We start from the raw sequence: 15,443 nt of genomic DNA on the forward strand, positions 1-15,443 counted from the left end.
AGAGTCCCCGGCTCGCGGCCTAAGTGCGGGACTGCGCGACCTGGGGGGCCAAAGGAGAATGAGACGCCAAAGTGAGGAACCGCGATGAGACGGGTGTCCCTCACTACAGCTCCCATCGTGGGACTGTCACAGGGGACGAGATAGGCGCCAGCACCGGACGCCGACACGAGAAGCAGCGGCCTGAAGCGGACACAGCTCCGCAGCGCACGGCCGCCAACCACCCCACCAGGAAAGTCCCCAGCTTGCGGCCTGGGCGCTTCACGGCGCGACCCCACGGGCCACGGAGGAACGTGATACATTGGAGGGAGACCGCCATCACAACAGAGGACCAGTCCAATACTCCAGTCTCCGGACCTCACACAGGAGGCACGTTTGGCGCCAAGACTGAGGGTCGGTCCTGGAGGCGGCAGTTAGGGCGGACCCAAATCGGCACTGGAAGGCCACCGGCCACTTCATCAGGATAGTCCTCGGATTGCGGCCTATGATACTGACGGCAAGACGAGGTGGCCTGCAGGAGAGTGTGAGACCTCGGCGGGGGGCCGCCACACTACAAGGGGATCACTACGCTATCCATAGTACGGAGTGCCAGCGGACAGTGTGCTTGAGCCGAGGTGCTGGGGAGACCCCCCACGCAGACAAAGGGCCTGACCCAGCTAAGCTACAGTCGGCACAGCGGGAGCAGGTAACCTGCGCTCCAGCCTAAACCTTGGTGGTCAGTCTCCGGCCCAGTGGCCAGTCACAGCCCCACATACTGATGAATACCTGAGTGTTGCCTGGCACGGTGCTGCTGACTTCACGCAACGGGCGCCTCGCACCCAGAACAAGCAGGCCTCGGGCCTGAAAATCGCGCTGGTAGCGCTATTACCGAGGCGCCAGGCAGGAACCGGCTGAAGGACACTGTGCCCGGGAACCATTACGACGTCAGGAACCTCAAAGTCGCAACCAAAGGGGAACAGAACGCCCCGGAAGATCGCGCCTCCTCAAGACCGTGCCCTGGGACAGACAGGGCGCAATCACAGACCAGTCCTGAACGCCTGCATCGCTCCATACAGGGTCCCGTGCAGTGGGCAGAGATGCGGCCTAAACAAGGAACTTCCACTCAGTCAAATAACCTCGACAAATACACGGTCCAGAGGGGCGCACAGCGAACGGAAGTGCCAGCCAGTGACCCAAAGGGCCAGAAAGAACCACCCCTGACCAGCATCATGACGGTCATACAATCATTGGGGGAGACTATGGAGACGAAGATAGACAAGATATCTATAGAGTTAACCTCCTATGCACGGACCTCAATAAGACGTCTGAAAAAAACAAAGTGAACGAGGCGGACATTGGAGAACTGCGGACGTCGACGAAACAGCTGGAGAAGCGGGTCAACGATCTGGTCCACCAGCACCACGAGATGGCGCTCCGGCTGGAGGATCAAGAAGGAAGGGCCCGAAGAAGCAACATACGCCTGGTTTGTGTGCCGGAAGAAAGCGAGGGGCCCAGTACCGAACCCTTTGTTGAGGACTTAATCCTCAATCATCTAAAGCCTAAGCGTCTGTCCAAAATATTTACAGTTGAGCGAGCACATAGGGCACCCATCCCTAAGCCAAAACCAGGGGCGCCGCCACGGACAATAATTGCTAAGATCCTTAACTACAGGGACAGGGACGCAGTACTACAGGCGGCTAGACAAACCGGAGACCTGCACTATGAGAACGCTGCAATACGGTTTTTCCCGGACTTCACCCTCCAGGTACAGAGAGAGAGGCGATCCTTCGCAGGAGTCAAGGCGACGCTGAGCGAAAGAGGCATCAAGTACATGATGTTCTTCCCGGCCAAACTTAAGGTCCTTTCCGGCGGAAAGTCCTTCTTTTCACGTCACCACTGGAGGTGCAGGGCTGGATAGACAGAGAGTCGCCCGCGGGAGGAGAGGAGACAGAGGGCCAAGGTTGGAGAGACACCCACGGCGGATCTCTGGAATCAATGGCGGGGAGATCGGAACAGGATAGACAGAGTCAACGCTCCTGGAGATCCCGCTCAGCAAGCCCAAGATGGGACACTCAACATGGTGCGGCTGGACATGAGACTGAGGGGCCCCTCTGCAGCTGAGTGGTGAACTGTATTGGTTTGTTTTGAGATAAACATCCGGGGACCACACAACATTGGGGGGGGTTCCGCTTAGAAACACTGCTGGGGCCTGATGCCAGACACACCGACCTGTAGGCCTGATGCTTAGTGTTGGGGGGGAGGGATTCGGGCGGCGGGTGGGGCTGGACCAGAACACACATCTGGGAAGGAGGTACTGCAGGAGTGAGGACGGGTCACTCAGACTCCTAGTTCTTCTTTCCTGGTAATTCGGGGCGAAAGGCACTCTGCTAATTGGGGATGTGGGTAGTTTCAGACCTACAGGGAGGGGGTTGGGAAGAGGGGAGTTTGCCAGTTGGGTGGGAGGGTCGAGACCAAGGTATGGTGGGAGGGTGGCAGGGGAATGGGGGAGGGAGGTGGGATTTCATGGTACTCTGACAATTTTGTTGTTGTTGTTTGTTCGCATTTGCGAGGCACAGGCACTGGAGAAACACGATGGCAGGCACAGCACACGAGTCCTCTACAGATCGTAAGGAAAGGTTATGGCTAAACACTGGGAAAAAAGTCTCAAGGTACTAAGTTGGAATGTGAACGGGCTGGGGGATAAGCTTAAGTAAACAATGGTGTTGCAATTCATTAATCGCCACCTCCCTGACGCGGTGTTGCTTCAAGAGACTCACCTGCTGGGCAACACCTGTCATGCACTGAACAGATATGGATACAACCTGGTGGCCCACTCCGGCTTTACCTCAGGATCAAGGGGGGTGGGCATCCTCCTCCAGCGCAACCTCCCCCTCCTGATTAAACACACAACTACGGACCCACAGGATAGGTGTGCCTCAGTCTCGGGCACATGGGAGGGCCACGGGCTTACTTTGGTGTCGGGCTACATCCCACCGGGTCTCCAATCTCAGGCATATACCGACTTAGGGAAACTCCTTCTGTCCCTCCCGGAGGGGCGATTATTCATAGGGGGAGACTTTAATGCGGTTGTATCCGGTACACTGGACAGGCACCTACCAAGGGACACACCACGGGGGCAGAGATGGCTGGGTGACCTCCTAGACACATTTGGCCTCACAGATGTGTGGCGTACGGCGCACCCTACGGATGAACAGTACACATTCTTCTTGGGCCGCACCGCTCCTTCTTCCGCCTGGACTACATCCTCACTCTGCTACACTGAGACACCGTGGTGCATACAGCGACCCACCTGGCGAGGGGTATTTCTGACCATTCACCGGTCATGGCCCACTTAACAATGGGCAACAAGCGAGAAGGGTGTTTGGCACCAATCAACGCCTGGCACCTCTGTGAGGAAGACCTACGCAATGCACTGACCAGCTCAACAGATAACTATTTCACTAGCAATGACGGCTCAGTGGACTCGGCGACCACGCTATGGGAGGCATTCAAAACGGTCCTCAGGGGAGAGGCTCTCTCAGCAATTGCGGGTAGACGGAAGGGAGGGAGGCACAACTGGTTGCGATTGAGGCTGACCTAGATGAACTGGAAGAGGCCGTGCGCTCGGCGGACCCGGCGGGTGCGCTTCATCGACTTTCCCTTAAAATGGCCAAATATCGGGACGTGGCAACTGAGACGGCAAGGACTATCTTAGCCTCTAAAGAGGCCAGGATTTATGATCAAGGAGACAAAGCGGGCAAGCTCCTCGCCTGGCTCGATAAAAAGCAGCAAGCCAATAGAGTAGTAGCGGAATTGCGGTTGGAGACAGGCAGGTAACTCACTGAACCGCAAGATATAGTAGCGGAATTCGCCCGCCACTTCCGAATGATTTACAGTAAGGGGTCAGACCGCCCGAAAGAAGACTCCATTGACCTATTGGCAAACCTTAAAATGCCCTCCCTCTCTGATACGGAACGTGACCTCATAGTTGAACAGCTCACCACGGCGGAATTGGAGCGTGCTATCAGGGACCTGCTCCCTGGGAAGGCACTCGGGCCAAACGGTCTCCCGATCGAGCTGCATAAGCTCAAACCGGAGGGCATTAGCCCACATCCTAAACGCATGTTTGACGAAAGCAAGTCGGTCGGGACACTGCCCAGGGACCAAAGGCTTGCGACAATTGTGACAATCCCCAAAGAAGGTAAACCTAGAGAATTGTGTACCTCATATAGGCCCATATTCCTGCTAAACTCAAAACCCAAAATCCTGGCGAAAGTCCTGGTGAACAGACTCCAACCGGTCCTCCACACCCTGGTCCATCCGGACCAATCGGGCTTCATGCCCCGCCGAAATACGGCACTCAACCTCCGCAGGCTCAACGGGGTCCTAGGGAGGTGCCACACTTTGACTGAAGACGCAATGGTGGTATCACTAGACGCCACCATGGCTATCGACACCCTCGAGTGGCCGTATATGAGGGCGGTCCTCCGTAAACTTGGGTTCGGGCCCAGTTTTATTGCCTGGGTCCGACTCCTTTACTCAGAGCCGCTAGCACAGGTGGTCGTGAACAACAAAGTGTTGGAGACGTTCGCACTAGGGAAGGGAACGTGCCAGGGATGTCCGCTCTTGCCTCTCTTATTTGCCCTCTCTTTGGAACCACTGGCCACCTGGATTAGACAGGATGTTTCCCTGAAAGGACTACGGTGGGCAGACGGTTGGGAGGACAGAATTTCCCTCTACGCGGACGACATCCTCCTTTACCTTTCCCTCCCTAGGAAATCACTGATAGTGGCCCTGGACATTTTCCCCAGCTTTGGCAGGAACTCCGGGTACGCATCAACTGGAGCAAGTCTCACCTGTATGTCCTCCACTGAAGGGCCCCCATCCTGCCACGAAACTGTCCTATACAGGTGTCACCCGAAGATTGCACGTACCTGGGCATCTTTATGTTCAAAGACAAGGAGGCGATGTATGAACGCACTCTGCTCCCGCCCCTTTGGAAGCTCCAGCGCGACTCCGCCGCTTGGCAGAAGCTCCCCATTTCGCTATTGGGCCGTGCAGCGTTATTTAAAATGATGGCACTGCTTCGCTTTCTCTACCCCCTACAGAACTACCCGGACCTTGTCCCACCCACCTACTTCACAGCAGTGGAGGCGGCTCAGAGAACCCTCCTGTGGTCTGGGGCACCTAGGATAGCTCTGCAGAAATTGACACTGGGCTGGTACGACGGGGGTATAGCCTTGCCTGACATCCGTAGGTACTATTGGGCGACGCACCTCTCGGCGATTAACCAGGGCACCTACAGTGAGGGTGATGACCCGGGGTATGGAATGGATAGGTGGTTACTACCGGGGGGGGGGGAACTATGAAGAGGTGCTTTACTCACAGCCAGGCAGACACGATCTGACGGGGCCCACACTCCACTCGGTGCAACTGTGGCACAGGGTCCAACGGACCATGGGATGGCACAACACGCTTACCTTGGCCACCCCGCTTTGGGCCTCGGAATGACTCGGCCTCCTAGGTCACTCTAAAGGGTTTAGGAACTGGGATCTGATCGGCATTTCCCGTGTAGGGGACCTATGGGACTCTGGCGGGATCAAATCCTTTTCCTACCTACAGTCTACATACGAGGTCGCGGACACGGAATACTTCAGATACCTTCAAATATGCCACGCCCTGCAACAGAATATCCCACAGGGTACAGTGCCCCCCCTCAGGCCTCCCCCCTCGAGGACAGATTGTTGGATGGACATATACAAGAACATGCCATCTCGCTCACGTACAAGAAGTTGATAAATAACCTTCCGGATTTGCTCTTGGGTCTCAAATGGAGATGGGAGGCAGATGGCCTGGAAATAGATGAGGGGGAGTGGAGGAGCGAGCTAGCCTCCCCTAAGGAGGTGGCCATTTCGTCGCGGCTGCGACTTGTTCAACTCCAAATCCTCCACCGGGTGTTTATATCATGTACCAGGCTCCAGAGCATGGGTAGAGGTGAGAGTGATATGTGTAGGAAAAATTGTGGTTCACTTGGATCCTTCTTCCACATGCTGTGGGAGTGCCCACTATTGCAAGCATTCTGGGTGAAGGTGACCCGCTGTATGCAGGAGGTGTGGGAGGTAGAGATACGCCCAGAGGCAAAGTGCTGTCTCCTCAACATCTGAGAGCCGACGGGTTTACCGGCAAGGGGCAGGATCTGGGCAACGCTCGGCCAAATGGTGGCTAAACGCAACATAGCTAGACTCTGGGGGGCAGCCACACCTCCGCGCCTCATCGAGTGGAAATGGGACATGGACTGGTGCATGTTGCAAGAGAAGAGTGTGTATGTGGCCCGGGGATGCCACAACAAATGGGGGGAGATCTGGAACAATTGGAACGACTACAGAGGAGGTATCTGTGAACCACCCAATCCACGACACCCCACGCCTGAGACAAAGTTCTCAAATACGGCCGCCATATTTCCTGTGCTAGTGCTGCACCGCAACACCCTAGTTTGACCTACTGCGTGTTCCATGTGCCTGATGTGACCTGCATACGTATTGTTTTGGTTTGTTTACTAGAAAATAAATGAAAAACAGTAAAGGCCTGGGTTTAACTAGAATACTCGCTAAATAGCATATAATCCTGTTGTACAATGCGTCAACCCACACTACCTCACGAACGCCACCGGACCGGAAGGTTGTCGGTAACTGGCTTTGTTAAACGTCACCTACTCTAATGATTACCCTGCTGGCCTCCGGGTTGTAGACATCAAGCCTTGTACTTAACCAAGTGTGAATAAAGGTCTTTCCCCCAAAAAAAGTCAGGCAGGTCCCTGCTGCGCCGCTTGGAATTTTGGCTCATGGGTTTGTCCAGCTCGCCCATATCCTAGGCTGGAACAGGTTCCAGCTAAAGTAAAGCATTCCTGTTGATATATACTAAACTTCCTGAGAAAACTTGGCGTTCTTGTTGGGAATGCATAGCAGTCCCAGTGTCGGCCAGGTGGAATTAACACAGGTGGGGTGACAAGCACACTGACAGGCACTAATAAAAACAGCAATGCCTTTAGGGCCAAAGCTCTGAACTGTGGTCGTTTTAAACTGTGTTCATAACAGGCCATGATTTAGAGCTCTGAAATTGAGCCTGTATGACCTGCAAAATTTCTGACAGTGCCTGTCAGTGAATTAAAGCAACTTAATATTTAAAAAAACAAAATGATTGACTTACCTGTTGCCTGGTGCTGGGTGCTCCATTTCTCCTCGGCAGCACAGGATTCCAGAGCTCCAGCAAGCAACTCCCTTCTATCAATCCAGACGCTTCTCTCAGCAGCATGAGAGAAGCACCAGGATTGGCTGGAGCATGCTAGTGCGATTCTCAATAAAGCACTGGGGTTCTCTGCTTGCTCTCCACCCAGCAGCTTGGGTAGGATTGTTTAAAGTGCGTATGTCCGGCTGGCTGTCGCAAGACAGTAGGCAAAAGTGACATGTGCACTTTAAACTTGAAGGGCACACTGTTTGTCCCTGGTATTGAATAAGGTATTTTACCATTTTATTTTTCAAGTTTCCTGCTCTGCAGCAGAGAGGTGACACTCATCCGCTCTCATGAACAGTACTGTTGAGATGTGGCACACTCTTCCTTGCAAAATAGGTAGAAAAAGGAAAGAAGTCATTGATGAGATGCTCGAAGTAATATATGCCACTAGTAATTAATCATGCTTCTGTCTAGTCCATCATTTTTATGCTGCCATGCCACCCCAGACAGAAACCAGTCATATGCAAATCAAACTTGAGCCTTTTCCAACGGTAACAGTTCTGCTCGAGCTTGGTACCCTCTGGAGGGTAACTCAAGCACCCCTAAACCTGATTCCGACTTTATGGGCGTCATCAGTGATGAATAGTACACACATACGGCTAAGTTCTTTACTGACCTAGTCAAGCTGCAACAAAACTGGCAAGAATTGCAGAGTGGCTAAGTAAACCTCTAGGAGCATCCCTACGAAGTGCTGGTACTGTTTAATTTAAGTTACAGCAGTAATGCTGTAAAGACAAGTCTTTGTCCCATTCAAAATATGTCAGTTTTGATGAGAAGTGCTGAACGAAGAAGAGATGCTCCTTGACATTCTCACTAGTGCACCCTGTACCTTTTCAGAAGGATAACATGGCATTCAGAACTCATTTTATTCCCCATAGAGACTCCCACCATGTTAAAATTCCCTCTCCACATACGAAACCTTCAAAAACTTGACATAAAACACGTTTTCTTTAAAGAAAGTTATTCCTACTGCCTTTGATACTGGTTATTATGAAATAGTCCTGCGCACCCAAAGTGTAATCCATGCAATGGTTCTAAATAAGCCGGTGTATATCTTTTAAAGCACCAGTGCAACTTGAAAAGGGATGACGACCAAACTTACGTTTGAGTGACTTGTTGAACTAGTGATCATAAGCTAAAACCTTCAGCTGCCTTTGGGAGGCATACACATTGTCAACACATCTGTAAAATAATTAAGAGATAAATCAAGCAGATCCCAAATTTGACCGACTTTTCAAAACACTTTCGCCAAAGGAGACATTCGGCAATACGTGCAAACTGCACGACTTTATGAAGTGCAAATGCTGGGCACTTAATTTATGTATCGGAATGACACATTCTTTCCCTCCTGTCTTCATACCTTACTGTGAGTTTCAATCAATGTGACATGAGACATTTTTAATCAACAGTTCCCCTCGCCCACGCCTAGCCTGCTGCTTACTCTGGTGTTTGCAAACATGTATTAAACTTGTGGTCGTTGTAGCCAGACTTGGCTGTCCTACAGGTTGATAAACAGCGCCCCCGCTACTCACTGAAGTGCCACGTCGGCTATTCTCCAAGCAGACAAGTTGTGCACCGTTCCGACCAACATAGCAAATTTATATTTTTCTGATTCAGGCTTGGAAGAGAGCAAGAAGTGATCATAAATCACAGCAGCATAAAAAGGATAATTTCTGCTGACCGCAGTACATCAGTAATGCCATTTGATTCTGAGATCATGCCTTTGCTGCTTCCCCTTGCTTGAAATAAATTCATTACGGAAGCCATTGCTTAGAAACAAGGAATCACTGATGGCAAGACAGACAAGAACATAAAGTTAATTAAGTTAAAAAGAAGCATTTTTTACATTATGGCTAGCAGCAGCCAGGTCGACGTTTTAATAGCAGCAGCTTTTGGAATCGCCAGTCCCTGTTGGCCAGAAATAAAACTTTGAAAACCTGAATTCTTTGCTCTGAATTTGCACTTCATATGCCTTCATTGCACATGGCTTCGAAAATAGGCTATGGACGTCGGAAATTCCAGGGATGGTTTTTTTTTTTTTTTGCTCAATATGAGTTGAACCCTCAGGAATTACTGCAGGAGGCACAAATTCTGGGTCCGATTTCCACAAGTAATTTAACATTTTCCTAGACTTTTGCATGAAGATTTTAGCTGTTTTCAGCGGTACAAATGTAAGTGTGAATGTACAATACTTATATTTCTGATAGGGCTGATGACCCCTGTAATCGGCCTCATCGTATTTAAGAGGCAACTCTCTCTGAAGGCCAAACTTCTCGTTTTCATATAATACAGACTACGACGGGATGAGATGATGGGAGGGGGGGAATTATATGGAAATTAGGGACGAGAGAGATAAAGGAATGTGCCGAGGATGATAGTTTAATTAAGAGGAGTAGCTGAGATTGAACCTCACCTTCAGATGTCGTAATTCCCGATATCAAGAGAGCGTTTATTTATAGACCTCTAATTCCAATAATAAACTGTGGGGCATATTACCTAGAAATAGCGATATTTATCGCTAAGCAGGGTTATCGGGAATAATTTTATCGCCGCGCTACGACGATTTTTATCGCTGAGATACCTTGCTATTATCAAGGTTTATCTCAGAAACGATAAAAATCATTCGGAATGCGTGAATATCGCTGGAAATACAGCGATATTCACACATTATCGTGACAATGCTCTTGGCCATGTTATCCACCTCCCATTGGATAACATGGCTAAGAACTGCTCTGGGTAGGTGTTAGCTTTTGGAGATATTCGCGCTTAGCGCGAATATTTCCAAAAGTACGCCTTTGTAGGTAATAGGAGATAGCGATGTTAGCGTCTGTTTTCAGTCGCTAACATCTTGGCACGCCCACTTTGCATGTCATTAGTGATAAATATCGCTGACATGCAAAGCGGGCCCCAAGATGCTCGCTATCGCCTATTAGCTGTCGCTAACTGGTGTTAGCGACAGCTTGGTAATAGGGCGATCAAATTATCGCCGCTTTAGCGCGAACAAGTCCCGCTAAAGCAGCAATAAGGGCCCTTGGTAATATGCTCCTTTATTAGTCACAATAGTTGTGTTGAATTTTAAGTAGTTTCGAACCTGATATAAAGGCCCAGTTTTTTTTCATTTTGTAAAAATGTTTTTCTTTTGAGACACTCAAGACTTGGCAATTAAAATATCATTCTAAATTAATATTTGGGGTTTGAGATGGGGTGGTAGAATTACCTCCCTTTCCCCGTTTACACAAAGTCCATTTGCACGTGAGATAGTTTTTAGTGAAAACAAGCATTCTAAACTGTAGGGCATATGTACAAGAAAGTGGCGTATCATGTCTTTAAGCCAAGAAGGTTAACAACATGCTTCGTCACTTTAGAAACACAGGGCTACACCATATTTACTACAATATGGTGCAGCCCTGCGTTTCCTTCTATACTGGCGCTAAATTAAGCTACGTAGCGCCAACGCAGGCACCCTTGCACCATTGTGCAAGGGTGCCCGCCCTGTATTGATGGGACCTTCCTGCACATAAACAATCATTGGCATTTTGCTGTTTCTTTGTGTGCTGTCCACACATGGAGGGGCATATTACAAACAACTAGCGATATTTATTGCTAATTAGGCTTAGCGGCAATTTTTTTATCGCCGCGCATCACGGGATATTATCGCTGAGATAACGTACTATTAACAACGTTTATCTCAAAAGCGATAATATTTCCGGCGATAGCGGTGACATCCGTGAATATCTTTGAGAATACAGCGATATTCACGCATTATCGCTAACAGGGTCTTAGCCATTATATCCACCTCCCATTGGATATAATGGGCAAGAACTGGTCTGAGCAGGCGTTAGTTTTTGGAGATTTTTGCGCTTAGCGCGAATATTTCCATCGCTACGCCTGCCTTGCTAATAGACGTTAGCGACATTAGCGAACAGGTTGGGTATGCCCACTTTGCATGTCATTAGCTAAAAATATCGCTGACATGCAAAGCAGGCCCCAAACCGCTCGCTATCGCCTACAAGCTGTCGCTAACAGCTGTTAGCGACAGCTTGCTAATAGGGCGATAAAATTATCGCCGCTAAGCAGCCTAAAACGGCCGCTAAAGTGCTGATAATCACATATCGCCGGCCTTGGTAATATGCCCCGGAAATCTCAAAAACATGGAGAAATAAAGAATTTCTCCTTGTTTCGCCTGTTTAAGACCAGTTTTTCCCTGGTCTTAATTTTGGTGCTGCCTCCTATTTATGCTGCTCTTGTAAATAAGGGCCAGCATCAAAATCAATGGGTGTTGCGTTAGAGCGCCCACCACAACACCCATTGCCCTCCCCTTTCAAACTAAGAGCAGCATGGAGGGGGCCTTATTTAGCTTAACGCTGCCTTGTGATGGCAATAGAAGCTTTGCCTTATTTACAACGCCACTAAAAGTGACATTGTGGTGGCAATAGGGGCTTGCAAATAAGCCCGTGACTCTTCTAGCTCCTACAAGAATGCACAGTTTTCTTCTTCTTCTTCTTCTTCTTCTTCTTCTTCTTCTTCTTCTTCTTCTTCTTCTTCTTTTTCTTTTTCTTTTTCTTTTTCTTTTTCTTTTTCTTCTTCTTCTTCTACTTCTTCTCCTCAATCTTCTTCTTGTTCTTCTTCCTATTAATATTATTGTTGTTCCTATTAATAATACTACTAATAGTACTACTAATAAATACTTATAATAATAAACAACATTACCAATACTATTAATTACGATAATAATAATACTACTAATAATAATAATACACACAATAATATAGTTGTCACAAAATGCTATTCGGATAGTTTCACCGGGTTCATACTTTTATAAAATCTTAGGTTCTTTATTTGTGGATTTACATAGAACAAAAAAGAGGCAAGTTGTGAACCCTCTCTTGAAAGGGAAAAGGACTCAGGCAAAGGATATGGGAGAGAGGGAGAGGTTGAGAGAGAGAGAGAGAGAGAGGAGAGAGGCAGACAGAGGCAGAGAAACTGAGAAAGAAACAGAGTGGAGGCTGAAAAGTATTAGGTGACATTTCTATATGTCCATATTTTACTTTCATTATTCTCTTTGTTATTTGCCATTGAGCGCTTTCACTTTACATTCCGGTTTAGTTTTCCTTTTGAGTTTCTTTGAATCGGCCTTAAACTGGAGCCATCATTAGATATTACACTCATCCACCATCAGCACTAAAGAGCTAGTTGACATTGTGGCCTAACTAACTTAACCGAAAGAGACGCATGAGTCATAATGTTGAAAACCTCCTGGTGAGACAGAAGCACAAGTGTCCATGGAGGATATCAATGCATCAATGAGTGAGGAAAAAGGCCAAGGGTAGCTTACCCATAAGGAGCCAGTGATGTTAGGCTAATGGTACATCACTGCTTGATTATGTTTATGAAGGATGTACAGAGGTAACAGAAGGCTGCTGCAAATGCAGGAGTGCCTCGGAGGCTGCAAGCTAACACAGCACCCCATTGTTGTCTTTCCATTGTTGTGAAGGCCTCCTAGGGGCTGAGAAAGAGCGTAAAGGCTTGTCAAAAGGGACAGGGTATGATATTGTTATCATTTAGGCACTGTGGCAGTACACGTTCTGGTGGTAACATAGCTGGTCTTTCTAGAAACGTGGAACTAGCCCTGTCCCATTTCACACGATCTCGACAAGCCACAACACAAGACGTGAAGATGTACTTGATGTTGCATCTTCTTCATATAGTGATGAATAAGCACCTTTGTCTTGGGAGCACAGGCAAGAGTCTCCACTGTTTCAGGAGAAGTGTTAGGAGGAGGGCCTATGGGGAACTGGCACCCAGCTTAGGCAAGGTCTCCATAAATCCAACCTTCCTGCACTTCCAGGTACCTCGTCTTAGGTAGGTCCAACCGCTTATGAGTCTCTCCACAGCCATTCAGGCGAAGCTGTTCCCCTCCCTCATCTTCACAGGCCACGGGTCCCAGGGCCCCAGCAGCTCTTCAAACACTCCACTCCACTGCAGCCTGGTGCTGAGGCCCATGGACCGGCATGTAGGGCAGCTCAGCCATGCAGACCCATGACTCCTGATGTCTCTGCGCTGTCTCCCTGTTCCCAGCAACAGGCAGCCGACGTGTTCGGCAGTAAAAGAAGGTGTCTAGGGGGGTCAATTACATGAGCTGGGGCGGTGGATGACAGAGAATGCCTCAGGAGGTCGGAGCGATTTCAACCCCCTTCCGCCATCTTTGCCCCCTTAGCCACGGCCATTTAATTTTAAATTGAAGCTACTCAAGAATGATATGTTTTAAACACAAATTTCGGAATCACAACCTCTGAAGAAAAGCTAATTCTCTTAGTGAACACAAGATAAAGCAAAACGTGACATTTAAACAAGAGTTGCAACAGTACCATAATTTATCTTAAGGTTTTTAAAGACATTGTTGAGAAATTGATTAGTGTGTTCGCTTTTAAAGTTAAGGAAATTAATATAAGGCCTAGCCCATCAGAACAGTCAGATTTTAATTAGTGCTATGTCTGAAATCCTGGCATGACATGCCCTAAATAATGACCTGGTGACAGCATGAAAGTAGTGCTGTCATTATCACTGACAAATGGCCTCTTGTCTACTACATTTAGATGCAATGTACCTCTGAGATAATTTAGGAAATGCTTCCCAACTGTGTGTGTGCATTATGTCATAATCTGAGCATAAAAGCATGCACTGAGGTGGTCTGATCTACCGGTATCCCAGCCCACAGTTACACCTGGTGCCAGAGAAGAGTCAAAACACTGTCTGCAAGATGAGGATCCCAGACACCATATTTTGGAGTCCCAGGAGATATTTGGTTTACTACGTATCAATCGCTCATAATTTCTAGCATTTTACTGATCTTGTTACACAAAATGCCAGAGATTATGCCATTGTATCACTTCATGTAATTGAGATTTCATTCGGGTAAAAAAATGTTGATGCATGACAGGAACAAACAGAGCAAAAATTGCTGATGTCTGCGTAATACATGATTTTGTGCTTTTTTTTGGCACACAAAAAATCATTCAGTCCAAAATTATTGCAAAGATACACTAAACAAAAAGCACAAAACGCTAGGCTGACCTTTGTGGAATTTTGTATATTTTTGGGGCATTTCTTGTAATTTCTCACAAAGGAAATTATGCAAATGTTGACCAGGCCTAATATTGTGCTTCTATTGTTCCAGCTCTAACAATGCAGTTTAGAAGTGTAAGCCTCAAGGGAAATAACGGTCTATTTAACTGTGTTTGTGTTACGCCTCCTCTTTTTCCTCGCAGCCCCATCTCTTCTCCTTGCAGCACAATCAGGAAGAGTAAGAATGTGTCGAGGGTGAAGGGAGGAAAACAATGCTGTGTTGTGTGCATTGAAAATAACATATACGTATTCATGAAGAGTCCATGCTTATACATTGATCTAGCATTACAGTACACCACTAAAATATCATTAAACCATCACTTTAATGCAGAGCTACAACAGCCGCAAGGGACACCCTACAAGGAAGGACAGTGCAGCACTACTTGCTGAAGTACTGTGCAAGCTCTTCGCTGTGTGTGTTTAAGTACCTAATAAGATCACCAAAGAAGAACAAAAAACAAGATAAAGTAGAAGGAAGGGCAAGAAAGTGGTCAAATCATGAAAATATTGAATGGCGAACAGACCACAGCCAATAATCCAGATTTATCCATGGTGACATTTAATTACAAGACAGGAGCTATGTTGAAAAACACCCAAATCCAACCATTTCAGTTTTGATCGGGGAGGAATCGTGGGAGTCAGGTTCACCATTTTTTGGTAGGGCCAAGGTCATATGAGCAGTTCCTTGGTGATGCAAGATGGCGAACAAGTCCCACAGGACATCCTTAGTCGCATGCATGATGATCCATGATAAGAACCGAAAATGGAAGAACACGCCATAACTTAGGAAGAATTCATAAGAAACGTATTTTTTCATTTTGTGCAGCAACAACCAGCCAGTGCTTGACGCCCAAGCTTGCCATCCCGAAAGCAGGGATAAAGTCCCCAAAAAAATAGGAGGGGGAAATTAGAATGGACAATGTGCATCAACGCCACTGCATCACATGAAGAGCTGTACAAGTTTATTGTGCCTTTTTTTAAAGATAGAGACGATATAGAGTGCACATTTCTGTATATAAATCACATGCTGGGATCTAGGAGTTTTAATATCT

This window comes from Lissotriton vulgaris, chromosome 11 (genome assembly GCF_964263255.1).
Source record: "Lissotriton vulgaris chromosome 11, aLisVul1.2, whole genome shotgun sequence".
Taxonomy (NCBI): domain Eukaryota; kingdom Metazoa; phylum Chordata; class Amphibia; order Caudata; family Salamandridae; genus Lissotriton; species Lissotriton vulgaris.